General features: G+C 37.8%; 1 protein-coding gene across 2 annotated transcripts in view; it reads left to right on the top strand.

Annotated features, from left to right (window-relative positions):
* Positions 1-20,576, top strand: part of ptpdc1a (protein tyrosine phosphatase domain containing 1a) — a 130,695-nt gene that overhangs the window by 15,306 nt on the left and 94,813 nt on the right. The window contains exon 1 of one of the 2 annotated variants that reach the window (XM_059944117.1): positions 14,921-15,034. The exons of the other annotated variant lie outside the window; for it this stretch is intronic. The gene's annotated coding sequence lies outside the window, so the exon portion shown is untranslated. Of the gene's footprint in view, positions 1-14,920; positions 15,035-20,576 lie in introns of those variants that run through there. 2 annotated transcript variants of the gene reach the window in all.

Raw genomic sequence — 20,576 nt, 5'->3', positions numbered from 1 at the left:
CTGTATATCTCCCCATAGAATGCAAGGGGTTTCCCTGGGTTCCCACAGACCAAAGTCAAAAAAGGGTGGGTTAATTGTTCATTGCAAATTGTCTCATGATTAAGTTAGGGTTAAATCGGGGTTCTTGGGGGTTCTAGGGAGGCATAGTTTGGAGGGCTGAGGGCCTATTCTGCAATGTATCACTAAATAAACTAAGATTAAAAAAGACTCTCACCATCTGGAACATGCCCTTATTTCATTACTGCCACCTAGGAGGAGGTACAGGAGTCTGAAGACCCATATTCAACATTTTAAGAACAGCTCCTTCCCCTCCTCCATTGGATTTTTGAATGGTTCATAAATAATATTATTTGTGTTTTGTACGATTTATTTTGTAATTTGTTGTAATTTTTATTTCATGCAATTTACTGCTACAGTAAAACAATAAATTTCCTGACAGTGATAATAACCTGATTGTGATTCTGATATAACATCTATATTTTCAGCATGTTTTCTTTCTTCCTGTTTTCATTCATCTCCACTAGATAGATCTACTTTGATTAATCATATCAATTACAGGTACTATTTGTGTCATAAGTCTCTTTGTTCCATCTTATCACAGCCATTCCTTTTGTTCCCTCCATCTTCCCTTCTCTGCAATAGAAAATACTTAATTTCTTCCATCAGAAATAAGGGCAGTTTATTTATGTACACAAATAAATTTCTTGAGTTTCATTCATGGGATCTGGGATATAAGGGGTAAGTTATTGTTTGTAGAGATTTAATTGAGCACTGTCTAGTTTTGGACACAATCAAAGGAATAAAACATTGGTCTCTGAAGGAAGTAAAGTGCAGATTCATAAGGATAATGTTAGGGCTTATAAGATTCAATTATGAAGTCAGACTATTTAAAATTCTGTTCCTTGAGTGAAGATGTTTGGTGGGGGTCATGTAATCAGTATTTTTCAGTGATGAAAGGAGTCTGTAGATTGGGGGGTGCAGAGAAACTATTTCCTCTGTTAGAGTTGAGAATGACGATTCATGGAAGTCCTTCCTACTTTACAAATGCCCGATTTGCATAAAGTCCTTACATAGGATTAGTGTTTGGAAGACCACTGGTATGGATTTGTCAGCTGCTGCAGGGCTGCAAGATCTTCTGCCATCTGAAAATTTGGTTTGTGACTTGCAAACTCTTTGAATTAGCTGGAGACTACCTGTACACTTAAAATTATTTGCTAAATTAAGGTATTGCTCATGAATGCAGCTGTTATCTCCCATCTGTAATTACCATTGAATGGTAAACTGGCTTGAAGTGCTCTAGTCTTTTTGGTAAAGGTACTCCCAGGGTGCTGATGGATAGTGAGTTTTATGGTTTAGGCCCAGTTAACATGAAGTAGTAGCAACTTATTTCCAAATTAGGATGCTGTTCAACATGGATGAAATCATCTAGGTTGTTCCAGAATAGATGGTGGAGGTTGGAAGATGTTTCAAAATGGGCTTGGTGAATAGAGAAGCTTTAGTGTATTTGGTTGAACTAGATTTCCATGACTGAATGCAGGAAGCAATAATGAGTAGACATTATTACCACACCTCTGCATAATCTATTATACAGGAATAAAAGTTTTAGCTAATTGGGCAATTCGTAGTGTAAATTTACCGAGCTATTAAAAAACAAAGGGTGATAATCTGAAATTAAAGCACAAAATTTTGGGGTTATGCAGCATTTGAAGTACCATCAATGGAGAGAGAAACATTAATATTCTGTGCATTGATGACCAGTATCTGTAGTATTTTGGTTTTCAATTTTTGTTTAATTTCCATCCACAAATTCCCACTTCAAGAAGTAGTTGTCTCCTGACAAGATTTTGTCTGTTTCTTTTGGCTTGCTCATTTTCAATGGTTTCAGTTTCCCTTTTTGACAAGATAGTAACTGAAACTTGCTTCTACAGCCACAATTTTTTCCTTAGCAAATGTCTTTAGTTCAATTTACTTCATGTAGATCACAACTTGAATTTGGACCTTTACAGTTCAAATCCACTGATGATCCAGATGCAATTTGATCTGCTAAGTTTTAAAAACAAGTGCTGTTAGATATAAGGTGAGAGGAAGAAGTTTTAAAAGCGATCTGAGTAATTTTTTTACTCGGAGTGTTTGATATTTAGAACATACTTACAGAGGAAATAGTGAAATTGGATACAATTACTATGTTTAAGAAGCATTTAGGTAGACATTTAAATAGGCAAGGCATAGAAGGACATAGCCCTCATGCAGACAAATGAGATTAGTGCAGATGGGCAATAGTGGGATGAAGGACTTGTTTCTTTGCTCTATGGCTATTTCTAATAACTCTATGAATCCATGAGTATTTCCAGCATTCTCTTATTTCAGATTTCTGAGATTGTTAAAGTTAAGTTTGTGTCACAAGTACATGTTTGTACAGGTGCAATGAGAAAAAACTTGCAACCGCATCCTGTTACTGCAATTTTTGGTTTACCAGTGGTGGATAGTTGTTTATCCCCCTCAGCTCGGCGGATGATTGCATTTGTTACGTTAATGGCTAGAAGATCTATCCTATTGAATTGGAAAGAAATTAATCCTCAATTAATCCTCACTGAAATTAATATTTCAGTGGTTTTCTCAAACTATTTCTTATTTGAGTTTAGAAAAAATTAGAAGTGTTGTTTTTGACCCTTCAATTAAATCTGAAGAAACTTGGAGACTATTTATTCAACATTTTCATAAAAGTGAAACTGACTTTTCCTAAACCTTACTTTTATTATCCTTAATTATTTGTATGGAGGTACGGAGCTACTGACGCTGCTGTGTATATTTGACATAATGCAATGGCCCATGTTGGTTAGGTTTTTTTTTGGAGGTTTTTTTTTCTTATTTACTCCTTTTTTTGTAATCATGAGTTTGGGAGGTTATATATGGATTATCATCTATTTGTATTTATACTTTAACCTATTATTTATGTATTTTCAAACTCTCTGTATCTATGTTTCTCTTATGTTTGTTTAAAATTAATAAAAAGATATAAGAAGAAAGAGAAAAATTTACTTTAGCAGCATTACAGGCACATAGCATCATATAAGCACAGCATTCACAGGAAAAACATAAATTAACCTTACATAATGCTTAATTCTTACATGAAAGAACACAAAAATTCCATTTTAGTGCGAAATGATCAAAGTGGTCATAATGTTGTTAAACTGCAGCTGATCAGCATTTTGCTAGTTTGTTCAACAACTGATTAGTTGAAGGGAAGTAGCTGTTCTTGAATCTGGTCGTTTGGGACTTAATGTTTCTGTACCTTCTGCCCTGTGGCCTCATTTCACTTTCATTTACTCCAACTTTATTTATTTTCCTCTCTTCACATTCCTCCAGAAAGATCGCTCTTAGATGGAACGAAAAAACATTTGAAAACCTCCCACTTGCCAAATGTCCCTTAACCTACTAGCAGTCTCTCCTATGCAATCTTTGCAAATTTTTGCCAAATGCCATCAAAATTAACTTTGTCTCAATTTAGGACTTAAGCTTGTGGACAAGTCTTACTTATTTTCTATAACTATATTGAAACAAATATATTTATGGTTACTTCTGAAGTGCTTCTCCGCTGACATATCAACCACTTGTCCAGTTTCTTTCCTAAGACAGTTGATTTCCAGATTATCACAGGCATTCTCTGCAGTTCCCAATTTCCTTCCCCACATCTGCAGCTGAAAGCATGCTTGTTGTTTCACTCCTCTAGTTCTTTTGAAGGGTTATTACTCTGAAATGATAACTCTCTTTCTCTTTCCCTGGATGCTACCTGCCTTGGTGGTATCTCCCGCAATTCATTTTCCAATAACTACAAGCATAGATGATGAATTGTTAACAGAGTGGGCAAAACCATCTCAGTGGGTGAAGGTAGATGAGGCTGTAATAATGTCATTGCAATGATATTTCCTTGTGAAATATACATAATTTATGAAACCAACTTGGCACAGGTATATACCAAATACATGTTCTGTCTACATTGAGCAGCGCTACTATCTGGCCTGTACAAATGAAAATCAAGATTCAAATGTATTTTTTGAAAAGGCTGGTTGTGGTTATCTTGTGGATGTGACGATCACGCTTCCGTGATCCAACACATAGCAAACTGACAGCTAATATTACAGCATGATACTGAAATACTGGGTTCAATTTTTGTGTGGTGAAAATTTAAAACACTTTACAAAATTCATTGCACTACTTGGTTCATTTTGAAAATGAAGTTGAATTTTAAACTAGTTAGTTTGATTGTATTCTCTACAATATTCTACTAGAGAGAAGCTTGTATATTTGACATTGTAAAGAATTCTTCGTCACTCTGTATTCCATAACTGTTAGCAGCTATACCAACAGGAAGCACATGCAAGAAATACCAATTTCAAGAGACATTGGAGACTATGAAAACAGTGGTAATAAGTCCAGAGCAAATTAATGTCTGATTTCTTACCTCCTACCTAAATGATCCTCTCTGTTTTCACTATTATTAGTACTTGTGCTGCAAAATGATAACACTTGTTAATCAATTAAATTTAAGGACAACTTGGTCTGATTATCGTTCTGGATAAGGTAGTATTATCCTTGGTACAGTTGTAGAGATGATCTGTTTTTTAAAAAAAAGATTCTGTTGAAATATATTGAGTTTTTGCTTGCAGTTCAGGAGAGAGCAACCAAAGAGATTCTTCTTGTAGGTCAAAGTGCTCTTGACTTCTGTGCCTGCAAATTACACTGGATGTTAACTTCAGCAATGGAGTACAAAGGTCTTCGGCTGAGGAACCAATTCTGGCTGGTATATCTGGCATATCCTCTACTTTTTGAATAGGATCACTGACTGTGATAAGTAAGAGGTAAATTTTCTTGTACATTAATTAAATATGCAAAATTTAAAAATTATTTAAACCTATTTCAATTGTTTTGTAAACATATTTGGCAACCTTTGGTAAAGAACCTTTGGCAGCATGAGTTGCTAAAAAGAAATCATGACAGTCTGGGAGGCAGAGCCTCATATTCTGTCACTTGAGTCCTATCCACCTCTCAAGAATCCCACGGGGCAGGAGCATCACCCCTGGACTTGAGCTCCGTGAGAGCTGTGGAATCAGAAGAGTTTTCTGCACCATGATGTTGGGATGCAGGGACAGCGGTGAGAGTGAATGTGAGACATGATCAAGCATTATTTGGACTCGTATTGTTCTTGGCCTTTTTTAGTAGTTCTGACATAGGCAGGTTTTTGCTCTGTTCATCCTTTAATAAATATGATCAATTTTTGCTTATATTTATTTTAGAATTTACTTTGTAAGGGGCCACAACACTTTGTGATTAACAGTATTCTCTGGAAGTTTTTAGAATGTATTTCAAACTGAACTGATGACAAACTCATTTCTGTAATAGCTGTCCTGAGAACCTTCCTGATGACAATAAGCAAAATTGGAAAGTAAGTTATGTATGAGGTTGTTTAGATGCAGTTTTTTCATGGCTCTGTTTGTTAATAAGATTATACTTTGTTGATTTAATTTTTTCAGTTACAATAATTTGAAACAAAGTTTTCGTTAATATTATCGACTGCTCTTGGGTTATGAATGCTCATCTTACAGATATTCATATATTTGAGTAAGCTCCCGTAACATAAAATTCAAAAGTCTGATGTACGAACATATGTTCACTCTAACGAATGGCGGAACTAGTTTCCTGTCTCTCTTTCTTATCAGTCTTATTTGTTTTTAATTCCATTCATTACTGTGCTCTTGAGGTATTGTTACTATATCAATGACTTTTGTGTATTTTCCAATTTATGGATAAAATCGACTTAAAAACTTTTGTACAAATAGAACCCATCTGTTACCTGGGGATTATTCGTATATATTTTGGTACCATCCCTTAAAGGGCCTCTCATTCTGTTTGGGAAAAATAATAAACCACCTATTTTTTGCTTGTGTAATTCGAGCCATTGCCTGACACAAATTTGTTTTGTCATTAATCTGATGTCTGACACAAATGATCAGATAGAAAATGGAACAGATGACAAAAACAATCTCTCAATTTCTAAATTATTGTCCAAAGTAAGAATTATATTAAAGATATGAAAGAACAAAACAATTATGTTTTTCTAACAGAGGTTTTATGGTTTGCTATTCTGCAGCCGCAAAGTTATTAATTTACTTAAATGTAGAATAGATTAAAATGTGAACTGTCTTATGTTCAAAATACATGACCTATGCACATGATCAACATTAAATAATTTACTCAAACTTTTGTGACACAAAATATGGCTTTTTTTCATTGATTATTCACAATGGCCTGGGAATACCAAAATCATGTGCTATTTTCTTTGGATTGTAGTTTGACCACACTTGGCCAAATAGTGCTGATGATCAATTAACTTCAAATGCAAAATATGTATAGCTGTAATTGAGTTTCAGTAATCTTTTGCACTTGCTTTAAAAATAGCATTGAGCTTGAAGCAATCCTGGGCTCTGGATCAAGTTTAGCACAGTTGAGTTTTTGTTAATTGGATCTGCGTACAGGCTTCCGAAAAAAGTTCATTAAAGTTGCTTTTACGGCTATGCTGATTCCATTAATTTGATCTTTTTTCACAATTCTGCTCACTTCTAATCCTACTTCTGTTTCATTGCTAAATTGAGATGAGGATCTTGATGCCCCAAACCAAATTATCCCTTTCATTTGCTAATATTACCAGAGTCCTTCTAACATTACTGTTGTCTGGGCAGCATTCATTTGTTTCCCTGCTACCCTGCTAAGAATTCATATATATACCTTCTGCACTTTCCAGCCAGTAAAATTGGACAAAACTAACAAATCTCTGCTGCCAATATTTATCTCACTTATTTCAAAACGTCCATTAAGTCTACCTTGAGTTATGGAACTAATGTTTTGGTTAGGTTTGACAGTCTGTTTCTGGTTACTCTTTTTGCTATTTGTGTGATTTGACTGAGGTGCTTTGGTGCAGCACTGGCTCTGTGGCTGTAGCCTGTGGTCATTGATACAGCACTGACTGAACTGACTTGGTGGCTATCACTTGTGGACTGTTTCAGATACTCTGCAGTTTGATGTTTAGTATTCTGTGTGTTATTTGCTCACTTTTTGTTGTTTGATTGTCTTTCTTTCGCATTTTGGGTGTTTAATGTTTTCTTTAAACAGGTTCCATGGTGTTTCTTTGTTTCATGGCTGCCTATGGGAGGACAAATTTCAGGGTTGTATACTGTATACATATTTTGATAATAAATGTACTTTGAAACTTAGACATTGATTTTTAATTGAAGTTGATCCTTCATTGCAAGGTTGAGTAAAAATAATGGTTGTCATTATTTATTTTCAAATAGTTTGCATCAGCAGTGTGGCACACCGGGACATCAAAGTTCCAAAGCCTCTGGTGCTGTCTTGGGGAGTTGCATGATCTGCGTGAGATTATAAAAGTTTCCTATCACATCTCAAAGATGTGATGTTTGATAGGTTAACTGGCAACTGTAAATTATCCCCAGCACATGGTTGGAGAATCACGGAAGTGAAGTTGATAATGAGAACAAATAGTTGCTATGAAATAAACGGGGCAGTTACTAAATAAATGGAAATTGCTCTGAGAGCCTATGCAGAATTGAATGGCTGAATGGCCACCTTGATCATAAAGGAATATGGTAAATATCAATATTCATTACTGTGTTTCAGTGTCTGGTAAGTCTGTCAATTTTGATACATTGACTCCCATGTGTTACTTATAGTGCCGATGGATTAGAAGGATTTGCTGGATTCTGTACAGATTAATGCAGAATATTTTGCTTTGTCCCCATATCATATAAAATTATGAAGATAAGTGTATATTCCCTGTATGGTTTATGCATTATAATTTATAAGTACTCTACTCAAATTATCCTCCTCCCTCCTCCCTCCATTAAGGCAGTGAAAAAAATGCAGAATAAAGTATTAGATAAAAAGTGCAGTGTAGGTATACAAATAAAAGTGCAAGGGCTATATCAAGGTAGATTGGGTGATCAGAAGTTCAACTTCTGGCATATGAGAAGTTCTCTAAGAGTCTGGTAGTAGTGGGTTAGAATCTGTCCTTGGCCCTGGTGGTATATGCTCTTAACCCTTTGTATCATCTGCCAAATGGGAGAGAGGAGAGAGAGAATGGGTAGAAAGAGTCTTTGAATATGTTGTCTTATTCCTGAGACAGTGAGAAGTGTAAACAGACTCAGTGGAGGAGAGCCTGGCTTGTGTGATGGACTGGGCCATATTTACAATTCTTTGCATTTCTTATGGCCTTTGGTAGAGCAGTTGCCATACCAATCTGTGATGCATCTAGATCTTTAAAAATTGGTTAATCATTGGGTTTATGCTGAATTTCGTTGACATTCTGAGCAAGGAGAGGTGCTAGAGTCAAGACGTACAAAAAAGCTGGATGAACTCAGCAGGTTGGGCAGCATCCGTTAAAAGAAGCAGTCAATGTTTCGGGTTGAGACCCTTCGTCAGGACTAAAGGAGGGGGCGGGGCCCTATAAAGAAGATGGGGGGAGGGTGGAAAACCAATCAGAGGAAAGATCAAGGGGTGGGGGAGGGGAAACAGGGAGGGGATAGGCAGGAGAGGTGAAGAAGGAATCTAAGGGGAAATCACTATGGGTAGTAGAAGAAGGCAGAGTTATGAGAGTTATGAGAAGAGGAGACAGAGTGAAGGTGGGATGGGGGGAGGGAGAGGGAGGGAATTACCAGAAGTTTGAGATTTCGATGTTCATACCAAGAGGCTGGAGACTATCCAGATGGTATATGAGATGTTGTTCCTCTAACCGAAGTTTGGCCTCATCATGGTAGTAGAAACATAGAAAATAGGTGCAGGAGTAGGCCATTCAGCCTTTCAAGCCTGCACCGCCATTCAGTATGATCATGGCTGATCATCCGACTCAGAACCCTGTACCTGCTTTCTCTCCATAACCCCTGATCCCTTTAGCCACAAAGGCCATATCTAACTTCCTCTTAAATATAGCCAATGAACCGACCTCAACTGTTTCCCGTGGCAGAGAATTCCACAGATTCACCACTCTCTGTGTGAAGAAGTTTTTCCTCATCTCCGTCCTAAAAGGCTTCCTCTTTATCCTTAAACTGTGACCCCTCATTCTGGACTTCCCCAACATCGGAAAAAATCTTCCTGCATCTAGCTTGTCCAATCCCTTTAGAATTTTATATGTTTCAATAAGATCTCCCCTCAATCTTCTAAATTCCAGTGAGTATAAGCCTAGTCGATCCAGTCTTTCTTGATATGAAAGTCCTGCCATCCCAGGAATCAATCTGGTGAACCTTCTCTGTACTCCCTCTATGGCAAGAATGTCTTTCCTCAGATTAGGGGACCAAAACTGCACACAATATTCTAGGTGCGGTCTCACCAAGGCCTTGTACAACTGCAGTAGAACCTCCCTGCTCCTGTACTCAAATCCTTTTGCTATGAATGCCAACATACCATTTGCCTTTTTCACCGCCTGCTGTACCCGCATGCCCACCTTCAGTGACTGGTGTACAATGATACCCAGGTCTCGTTGCATCTCCCCTTTTCCTAATCGGCCACCGTTCAGATAATAACCTGTTTTCCTGTTCTTGCAACCGAAGTGGATAACCTCACATTTATCCACATTAAATTGTATCTGCTATGAATTTGCCCACTTACCTAACCTATCCAAGTCACCCTGCATCCTCTTAGCATCCTCCTCACAGCTAACACCGCCACCCAGCTTCGTGTCATCTGCAAACTTGGAGATGCTGCATTTAATTCCCTTGTCTAAATCATTAATATATATTGTAAACAACTGAGGTCCGAGCACTGAGCCTTGCGGTATCCCACTAGTCACTGCCTGCCATTCTGAAAAGGTCCCGTTTACTCCCACTCTTTGCTTCCTGTCTGCCAACCAATTCTCTATCCACATCAATACCATACCCCCAATACCGTGTGCTTTAAGTTTGCACACTAATCTCCTGTGTGGGACCTTGTCAAAAGCCTTTTGAAAATCTAAATATACCACATCCACTGGCTCTCCCCTATCCACTCTACTAGTTACATCTTCAAAAAATTCTATAAGATTTGTCAGACGTGATTTTCCTTTCACAAATCCATGCTGACTTTGTCCAATGATTTCACCTCTTTCCAAATGTGCTGTTATCACATCTTTGATAACCGACTCTAGAATTTTCCCCACCACCAATGTCAGACTAACCAGTCTATAATTCCCTGGTTTCTCTCTCCCTCCTTTTTTAAAAAGTGGGGTTACATTAGCCACCCTCCAATCCTCAGGAACTAATCCAGAATCTAAGGAGTTTTGAAAAATTATCACTAATGCATCCACTATTTCTTTGGCTACTTCCTTAAGCACTCTGGGATGCAGACCATCTGGCCCTGGGGATTTATCTGCCTTTAATCCCTTCAATTTACCTAACACCACTTCCCTACTAACATGTATTTCCATCCGTTCCTCCATCTCACTAGACCCTCAGTCCCTTTCAATTTCCGGAAGATTATTTATTTCCTCCTTAGTGAAGACAGAACCAAAGTAGTTATTCAATTGGTCTGCCATGTCTTTGTTCCCTATGATTAATTCACCTGTTTCTGACTGTAAAGGACCTACATTTGCCTTGACCAATCTTTTTCTTTTCAAGTATCTATAAAAGCTTTTACACTCAGTTTTTATGTTCCCTGCCAGCTTTCTCTCATAATCTTTTTTCCCTTTCCTAATTAAGCCCTTTGTCCTCCTCTGCTGGTCTCTGAATTTCTCCCAGTCTGCAGGTGTGCCACTTTTTTTTGCTAATTTATATGTTTCTTCTTTGGACTTGATACTATCCCTAATTTCCCTTGTCAGCCACGGGTGCACTACCTTTCCTGGTTTATTCTTTTGCCAAACTGGGATGAATAATTGCTGTAGTTCATCCATGTGATCTTTAAATGCTTGCCATTGCATATCCACCGTCAACCCTTTAAGTATCATTTGCCAGTCTATCTTAGCTAATTCACGTCTCATAACTTCAATGTTACCCTTCTTTAAGTTCAGAACCTTTGTTTCTGAATTAACTATGTCACTCTCTATCTTAATGAAGAATTCCACCATATTATGGTCACTCTTACCCAAGGGGCCTCGCACGACAAGATAGCTAACTAACCCTTCCTCATTGCTCAATACCCAATCTAGAATGGCCTGCTCTCTAGTTGGTTCCTCAACATGTTGGTTCAGAAAACCATCCCGCATACATTCCAAGAAATCCTCTTCCTCAGCACCCTTACCAATTTGGTTCACCCAATCTATATGTAGATTGAAGTCACCCATTATAACTACTGTTCCTTTATTGCACGCATTTCTAATTTCCTGTTTAATGCTATCCCCAACCTCACTACTACTGTTAGGTGGCCATGTACATGAGGAGGCCATGTATGGACATATCCGAATGGGAATGTGAAAGAGAGTTGAAGTGAGTGGCAACCGGGAGATCCTGTCTGTTGTGGTGGACGGAGCGTAGGTGTTCGACGAAGCAGTCCCCCAATCTGCGTCGGGCCTCACCGATGTAGAGGAGGCGTCTGTTGGGGTAATCTATTGCATCTGGTGCTCCCGGTGCGGCCTCCTCTATGTATGTCCTGATTCTTCAAACCTTGTCCCAACAATCAACAGTCATGGGCTCCTCTGAGCAGCTGTCTAGCACTGAAAATTAAAATAAATGATACCCACAAAGCAGGAGAAGGCCATAAGAAGACAGCAAAGTGTTTTCAAGTAGCCGTTTCCTCAGTTCGTAATATATTTAAGAAATGGCAGTTAACAGGAAGAGTGGAGGTCAAGTTGAGGTCTGGAAGACCAAGAAAACTTTCCGAGAGAACTGCTCGTAGGGTTGCTAGAAAGGCAAATCAAAACCCCCATTTGACTGCAAAAGACCTTCAGGGAGATTTAGCAGACTCTGGAGTGGTGGTGCACTGTTCTACTGTGCAGTGACACCTGCACAAATATGACCTTCATGGAAGAGTCATCAGAAAAAAAACCTTTCCTGCATCCTCACCACAAAATTCAGCAACAGAAGTTTGCAAAGTAACATCTAAACAAGCCTGACGCATTTTGGAAACAAGTCCCGTGAACTGATGAAGTTAAAATAGAAGTTTTTGGCTGCAATGAGCAAAGGCATGTATGGCGAAAAAAGGGTGCAGAATTTCACAAAGAAAATACCTCTCCAATTGTTAAGCATGGGGGTGGATTGATCATGCTTTGTGCTTATGTTGCAGCCAGTGGCATGGGGAACATTTCACTGGTAGGGGGAAGGATGAATTCAATTATATACCAGCAAATTCTGGAAGCAAACCACACTGATTGTAAAAAAAAAGCGCTGAAGATTTAAAGAAGATGGCTTCTACAACAGGATAATGATCTTAAATACACCTCAAAATCCACAGTGGACTACCTCGAGGCGCAAGCTGAAGGATTTGCCATGGCCTTCACAGTCGCCTGCCCTAAAAATCATCGAAAATCTGTGGTTTTACATACTCCGTGGGTATCTTGTGATTGTCACATGAGCATGATGTAATTGAGTATCAGGTGAGCATGATGTAATGGTCTTGTGATGGTGGGGTGATGTAATTTCCTGCCAGTGTGAGGTCACATGATGTAATTTTCCTGCCAGTGAGGTCATGTGATGGCCTCTTCCAACAGATATAAAACAGGGGAGCCTTGCTGTGACGCAGGTCAGTTCATCGTTTTAATTCATCAGTGACTCCATTATGCTGCATATTTGTTTCATGATGCAGTTTTGTTTTAAAGTAGAGTTTTACTTTCTGCCTTAAGTCTCAAAGGTTATTGCTGGCAGTTTCACAATGCTGCCAATTTTAAAGTCCAGTCAGAGAGTGAAGAATTTATCTAAGTATGGAAAACCCGAAAGATCGAGAAAAGCTGGTGTTGTCGGCGGTAATACAGGATCGACCTTATTTAATCTTTGTTCAAAGAGATAGTAACCTGCATCTGAGATAATACCTGCTGTAAGAGCAGAAAGGATTGGAGCAGCGTTATTCGCCAAGGCGAAGGTCAGTTCTTTAAGCCATTTTTATTTCCTTCGTCGTAAATCCTTCAAGCAAGGCATGTTTTGGCTGGGGTCAGCAGTAATGTCACATCGTTGAGGAATTTGTTACTTCAGGAATGTCTCTACTAATTGACTGTCTAAATCACTTGGACTTCTGCTTTTACCACTTTTAAGAACTGTGTTCACATTTATTGCTTTAAGAACTGTTTGAGTTGCCATTTAGCAGTTATCTTTTGGCTAAGTTAGACGTTTGTTTTCTTTTCATTTTTTTTTCATTGAGCAGTATTTAATAAATGTTTCTTTGTTTATAAAAACCTGTCTCAATTCTATATTCATTGTTGCCATATCATAACAGTGGATAGACCTCAAAAGAGCAGTGCATGCAAGATGGCCCCTGAATCTCACAGAAGTAGAAGCCTTTTACAAGGAAGAATGGGCGAAAATCCCCCAAACAAGAATTGAAAGACTCTTAGCTGGCTACAAAAAAAGTTTACAAACTGTGATACTTGATAAAGAGGGTGTACTAAGTACTGACCATGCAGGGTACCCAAATTTTTGTTCCAGACCCTTTTCCTTTTTTGTTATTTTGAAACTGTAGAAGATGGAAATAAAAAAGTAATCTTGCTTAAAATGTTAAAGAAATGTGTCATCTTTAACTTTATGCCTTTTTCGAAATCAGGTCATCTTTTACTCGCTTAGCTATTCACAGTAACAGAAATATTGACCAGGGGTGCCCAAACTTTTGCATGCCACTGTGACTAGTTTTCATTTTGGTCTTGCTCTTTCCATTATCATTTCAAACCATGTTGGTTGTAGTTTATTATAACAAATATTCTGTGGACATGTTTGAAATGATTTGAATAGAGTCAATATTTGAAATTGTGGTTCCTTGGTCATTGTCAGCATCTTCATCTCCTAAGCCACCAGATGTTGAACAATTCCTATTGAAATTTTCCTCTTGTTAGATGTGTGTAATAATTTACAGTAAGTAGCAGTGAATTAATTTGGAGAAGTGGAATATCAACTGGTATGTTATTTAAACTGTGGAAAATTAACTAGCTCTGATATTTCTTGTTAGGTTGTAAGGCAATCAAAGCTCTGATGTGTAGATTGTATGAACCACAAAGGCCCCTAAAATATATTTAAAGTAATCCATAATTTAATTGAAAAAAATTTCTAAGTGTGCATTTTAGTTCAAGTGCTAGGAACTATTGTTGCTGGCTATAGAAAATTACTAGTGTGGTTAATGCCCTGGTAAGAAGTGTTCGCATTTAATTAACTTCATGTGGAAAAAGTTATATAACCAAGAAACTATTGTATTGACGGGAATATTATCATAACATAGACCATTGGATTAAACATATAATTTAGTCACAGGTTGTACTAAGCTGCAGCTGCATTTTGGAACTTGAAGAAACAGAAGTAATTTTCTTGGTGAGGAACTGAGCTAAACTGATACTAAGGGTGCTCCCCTCTTTCACCCTTCCAGTTTCTTTATTGGAGGGCTGGGACTTCATATAATTGCATTAACAGAAGCAGTCCACTGGAGTATTTCATACCTGAGTTTGGTAAGTGAATGCCAGAGCTATTGAAACAACACAGAGCCTGACTTTGCCAGTGAACAGATGTTTTGGTATGGGTTGGACTTGTTACGGCATGATCATGAGAGGTATTTAGCTATTTTACTTTTTTGCTTCATAAAGTGAAGAGAAAAAATGTATTATTTTATGATTTGCCAATATATTAGTAGCAATCATTTTAAAATATTTTTGTTAATTTTTTACTTATGCTTAGTTGATGTGATCAACAAGATGCATTAGATTTTGCATTGGGAATGCTGCTAATGTATTTTAAGACTCAAGCTTATTTAGTATCATTTCCTGTACACAGGTGTAAAGGAGAAGGAAAGTTACTCTGGATCTGATGCAACCCCCTGCTCCACAAAAGATAAGGAACACAAGAATAATAATAAAAAGAACAATAAATATGTAAATAAGCTAGTTTTTATATATATATATATTGTATGTCCATCAGTGTTACTGCTTGGGAAAGTAACTTTTTGAGTCTGGTGGTCCTGGCATAGATGCTAGTCTCCCTGATGGAAGTGAGACAAACAGTCTGTGAGCAGGGTGTGTGAATCTTCATGATGTTACTTGCCCTTTTCCAGCACCTTTTTCTAGATAGGTATATCTTTGTTGGCAGGTGTAGGGCCTTCCTATCTGCTGCAGTGCAGTTTCCATACCAAACAGTGATGCAACTTGTCAGGATGCTCTCTACTACACATTTGTAGAATTAGAATGACATAAGTATGGATGTGCAAAGTGCAGCTCTCTCCAGCCTCCTCAAAATGTAGAGCTTTCTTGACTGTGTAGTGTATTTTCTGGAGCCATTAGAGGTTGTGTGTGATGTGCAGTCTCAGGAGTTTGGAACTGCTAGCAGCTTCCACTGCTGTGCAGCTGATGTAAAAAGGGGTATAAATGGTGTGAGTTCTCCTGAAGTTGGTAACCATCTCCTTTGTCTTGTTGACATTAAGAAATAGGGTATTTGCCAGGCACCAGGCCTCGAGCTCTTCCATCTCCTCTTTGTAGGCTTTATCATCGTTGATAGTGATGAGCCCCATCACTGAATTTAATAATAATAATAATAATAATAATGATGTTAGCATGTCTGTTGTAACATTTTAGCAAGCAGACACTTATAGGAATTTTGCTGTGAAGAGAAAAGATTTATATCTTAAGATATAATCAAACTTTTACTTTTGAAAATTCAAAATTTCTAGATTATAAGTGGCTGCATATATTCAGTCTGAAAATTTACAGTTTGGAATATTTTGTCAATTGTGTTTCTGCAAGTGTTAATGTTGGAGTGAATTATGATAGCTTTTTAAAGAATAGCGCATATGATGGAAAAATAACTACCACTGCTCTGGTGTTTTTATATGAATTATTTGAAGTAGGTTGAATATAACCCTTACTGAATTGGGGCTAAAAAGGTGTGTCATAATTACCTACTAAACAGATGCAAGCTCTTTTACTGTCAATCTGTACAAGTAAAAGGAGAGTTTATTTTTTTGGCCAGAGCCATGTGTGGTAATTACTGATTGACCCATTTCAAAACTTTGTATGAATTAAGGTCTTTATGAGAGTCTTAAATACTTCAGTATGGTTGAAAAGCAGGAATAGCTTAGAGCATTGGACCACCTCACTAGATGCTGAAGTAAAACTACAGGTTTTTCCAATTTCAAATTGATTTATACATTTGCTAGTAAAATAGGAATGTTGGCTAAAATGTGCATTGAAGCATAATTTGAATAGACATTCTAAAAACTAAACTTATTCTCAATTTATAAAATAATCTAGGATGCTGTAATAAGATTGACACTAATGTTGCTGCATATATCTTATCATTAGGGTGTATTTGGACTGGTGCTGTTTTGAATAAATGCCCTATGTGCAAATTAATTTTTCATGTTTTTTTCTGGTGTGAATTGGGGTGATTTCATTTTATCCACTTTTTTCCCTGAATTTGACCAGATCAGACAATAGATCTGAAGCCCATGTTCAGCTGTTGATATTAAGATAGATAATGCATAGTGCTGCCTTATAATAACTTGGGCCATTAAATAATCTGAACCAATGTGATCTTCCATATGGATGGAGAAATGCTGTCTTATGGCCAAAGCTTGGCATTATGGGACCCACAGCTTAAAACTTGACATTACATCTTTAGAGGCTGCTCTGCATGTATAATCTGGGAATTTACATTTTCAAGTGGTTTTGAATATACTTAGCCAATTTAAGTCCAAATATATGGGATATCTTATCAGGCTGCAGCCTAATGAAGAACTATGAAATTAACTAATAGCTAGTTTTCATTAGAAAACTATTTTAATAGTTGAACTATAAGGATTTCTCTAGTAATTGTGACTCATAGTCAGATATGGAATATAATTGTTAAGTAAGGGATATCTTATTCTCTTAATGAAAGCATTAGAGATGTGTTAGGCTAAGTATTTGAAGGTATATAATTTTGCTATTAAGTATACTGATAGACAAAGTGAGAAAAATCTGAATTAGTTAAATTGGCAAAGTAATTCAAGTTACATTTCTAATATTGTCAGATGGGCTTGTTTATTTGGATGCAGTTGAGCTATGCTAGTCAAAAAGTTCAAAGTAAATTTATTATTAAAGTACATATATGTCTCCATATGTAACCCTGAGATTTATTTCATTGCGTCATACACAGTAAATCCAAGAAACAATAGAATTAATGAAAGACTGCCCACAATAGGATAACAAACTGTGCACATACAAAACAACGAAAAAACACAAAATAATAATAATAAATAAATAAGCAATAAATACCAAGAAAATGAGTTGTAGGGATCTTGAAAATGAGTCCCTAGGTTATGGGAACAGTTTAGTGATGGGGTGAGTGTAGTTATCCCCTCTGGTTCAAGAGGCTGATGGTTGTGGGTAATAACTGTTCTTGAACTTGGTGGTGTGAGTTCTGAGACTCCTGTACCTTTTGCCTGATGGCAGCGGTGAGAAGAGAGCATGACCTAGATGGTGGGGGTTCTTGATGATGGATGCTGCTTTCTTGCACCAGTGCTCCACATAGATGTGCTTAGTGGTGGGGAGGGCTTTACCCGTGATTAACTTTTGTAGACATTTCCTTTCAAGGGCATTGGTGTTTCCACACCATGTTGTGACGCAACCAGTCAACGTACTCTCCACTGCCCATTCATTGAAGTTTGTCAACGATTTGGATGACATGCTGAATATTTGCAAACTTCTAAGATAGTAGAGGTAAAACAGGTAGAGGTGCATTAGGATTTTTGTTTTAAACAAGAAAAATAAATACTAGTGAAAAAAATTGAAAGTCTTCAGATTAGAATTTGAAGCTAAAAGATAGCAAGTTCACATTTAGCAAGGATTCCATATTGCGCTGTGTGACCTTATCAACTTTTATCAATGCACCTTAGGAAGCATCTGATCTAGAGGTATAGTGGCTTGGTATGGTAACTGGTTTGCCAGTGACTGCAAGAAACTGCCGTAAGTTGTGGCCACAACTCAGCATATCATAGAAACCAACCTCTCCTCTATGGTCTCACTGTGAGTTTTAGTAGAGAGTGAGTCTATACTTCTCACAGCTTCAGTAAAGTTGCCAGCATAATTGAAGTCTTTACCTCTAATGTATGGATCTATTTCTTTTAGAGCCATGACCTCCCCCCACCCCCCTAGCACTGTGTTTTGATCTGTTGTCTGCACATGCACTGTTGTCAGTGCATGTACATTGTTCTTTCTCTCGTTGTAATGTGAATACACCAGTTAAAGTCATCTCCTGCATCCGTGCTTTTTATTTAGTCAATATGTAGTTGTGCATAGACACAACAAATTGGCGATGAGGATGAGATCTGAATGTCAGCGAATATCACCAACTGCACTGGCAGTTACGGAATGAAATAGTGAGAGTTAAACAGCATGAGACGGCCAACACAGATGCTAACAAATGCACGAGTATAGTGCATAGTAACAGTGAAAGATATGCTTGAATTTAAAATGAAAAAAACATGGTGATGTCTTCAGTTGTGGAAGTTGATGAATTTGATAGTGTAATGAAGGCTGGGAGTCATATATTGAGAGGATTGAACTCTATTGTAAAGTGGACAATGGAGGAGCAAAGAAAGGCCCTATAGTCCTTAGCTTAATGGGCCCAAGAATGTACAGTCTCTTACACATCTTAGTAAACCATGCAAAGCCAGCAAGCAAAATGTTTGAAATTGTTACAATTTTACAAAATCACGAACCCTAAACCACTGGTAATAACTGAGAGATTTAGATTTTACAAAAGGAACCAGTCAAAAGATGAAAGCCTTTCCGAATACATTGCAGAATTGCTTTCCCAGTACTGTGACTTTAGAGATGGACTTTCTGATGCATTAAGGGACAGACTTGTACGTTGCATGCATAGTTAAAGCACTCAAACAAGGCTACTGGAGAAAGAGACCTAACCTTAGAATGGACATTGACCATTGCAATATTGTTAGAGTCTACAGCAAAGGTTACAGCAGAACTACAGAAAAGGTTAGAATGTGAAATGCACAAAATGTGCCTGAGTAGTGCAAAAAGCCAAGAATTTTATCGATGTGACAAATCTTCCCATGATGTAAATGCTGGTTCAAAGAAAATGTCTGCAGAAAGTGACACAGACAAGGTCACATAGAGAGAACATACATATCATACAAAATGCACAACTGAGTGAAAAGTCCTAAACACAAAACTAAGCAAATGCATAAAGTGACCAAATGTAAAACAGAATCAGACAACACAGAGTCTGACAAAGGTGAACTGTCATGCCTAGAACTGCATAGTGTAACTGAAGCAGATTACAAAATCTAGATTATCATAGCTGTGCCTGGTGTAAAACTGAAAATGGAACTGGATACAGGATCAGCTCTTTCCATGATTCCAGAGGCTGACAACAGACTGCTTTCTAAAATATCATTAGAGAAGACGTCAGTGATGCTAAAGATGTACACAGGCAAAAAAGTGTCTCGCAAGGCAAACTGAAAGGAAATGTGATGTACGGAGGCCAAACACAGCAATTAGAACTTTATTTATTGAAAAGTGGTGGATCAGCACTTTTCAATGTGAATGGTTGAGAAAAATCAAACTAGACTGGCACTCAATCAAAGCTCTCAGTGTGGCAACAACAAGCAAATGCAGCCCAAATTATAGCACTAACCAGAGGCTATAACAGCTACTTAATGCTAATTAGAAGGTGTTTGAGAAGGGAATAGATAAATGGATCGAAGACTTGGCCAAAAGCTGTTCGATATGCCAAAAAGTTCAAAAAGCCCCACAGGCATTGTTACACCTGTGGCAGTGGATGTCTTCACAATGGCAAAGAGTACATATTGACTTTGCTGGGCCATTCATAGACTCCATGTGCCTGATTGCTGTGGATGCTCATTTGAAGTGGCTGGGGGTTGTCTCAATGAAGTCAACCATGTGAACAAAGACTCTCTCTGGTTTGAGGACTATCTTCCCCAGGAATGGCTTACCTGAACAGATCGTGGGTGACAATGGACGACAATACATACCAGAAGAATTCCAACTGTTTATGAAGAAAAATAGCATCAGACATTTCAAGTTGGCTCCTTGCCAGCAATGAATGGATTAGCTGAAAGGTTAATCCTTACCTTCAAGTCCATTAAAGTGATGGACAAGGAGGACCTTTCTCTATACCACAAGGGGGACAACCTCTTTTTTGTGTATTGAAACTCTGTTCATGCGATGACAAATCAAACACATGCAATGCTGTTAATGAACAGGAATCTGAGATCTTGCATAGACCTCCTGAAGTCAGATCTACAGAGGGAAGTGCAGAATAAGCAGTTCAGTCAGTTGCCAAGTAAAGCAGCAAAGAGCTTCGAAAATGGATAGGAAGTCCTGGTGCGTGATTACCGAAAAGACAAGTGGACACCCAGTAGGATAACTACAAGAACTGGACCATTGATGTACTCAG

Source organism: Hypanus sabinus, chromosome 19 (genome assembly GCF_030144855.1).
Source record: "Hypanus sabinus isolate sHypSab1 chromosome 19, sHypSab1.hap1, whole genome shotgun sequence".
In the NCBI taxonomy this organism is placed as follows: Eukaryota; Metazoa; Chordata; class Chondrichthyes; order Myliobatiformes; family Dasyatidae; genus Hypanus; species Hypanus sabinus.
The sequence above is the reverse complement of the archived record's forward strand: the minus strand, read 5'-3'. Positions and strand labels throughout refer to the sequence as shown.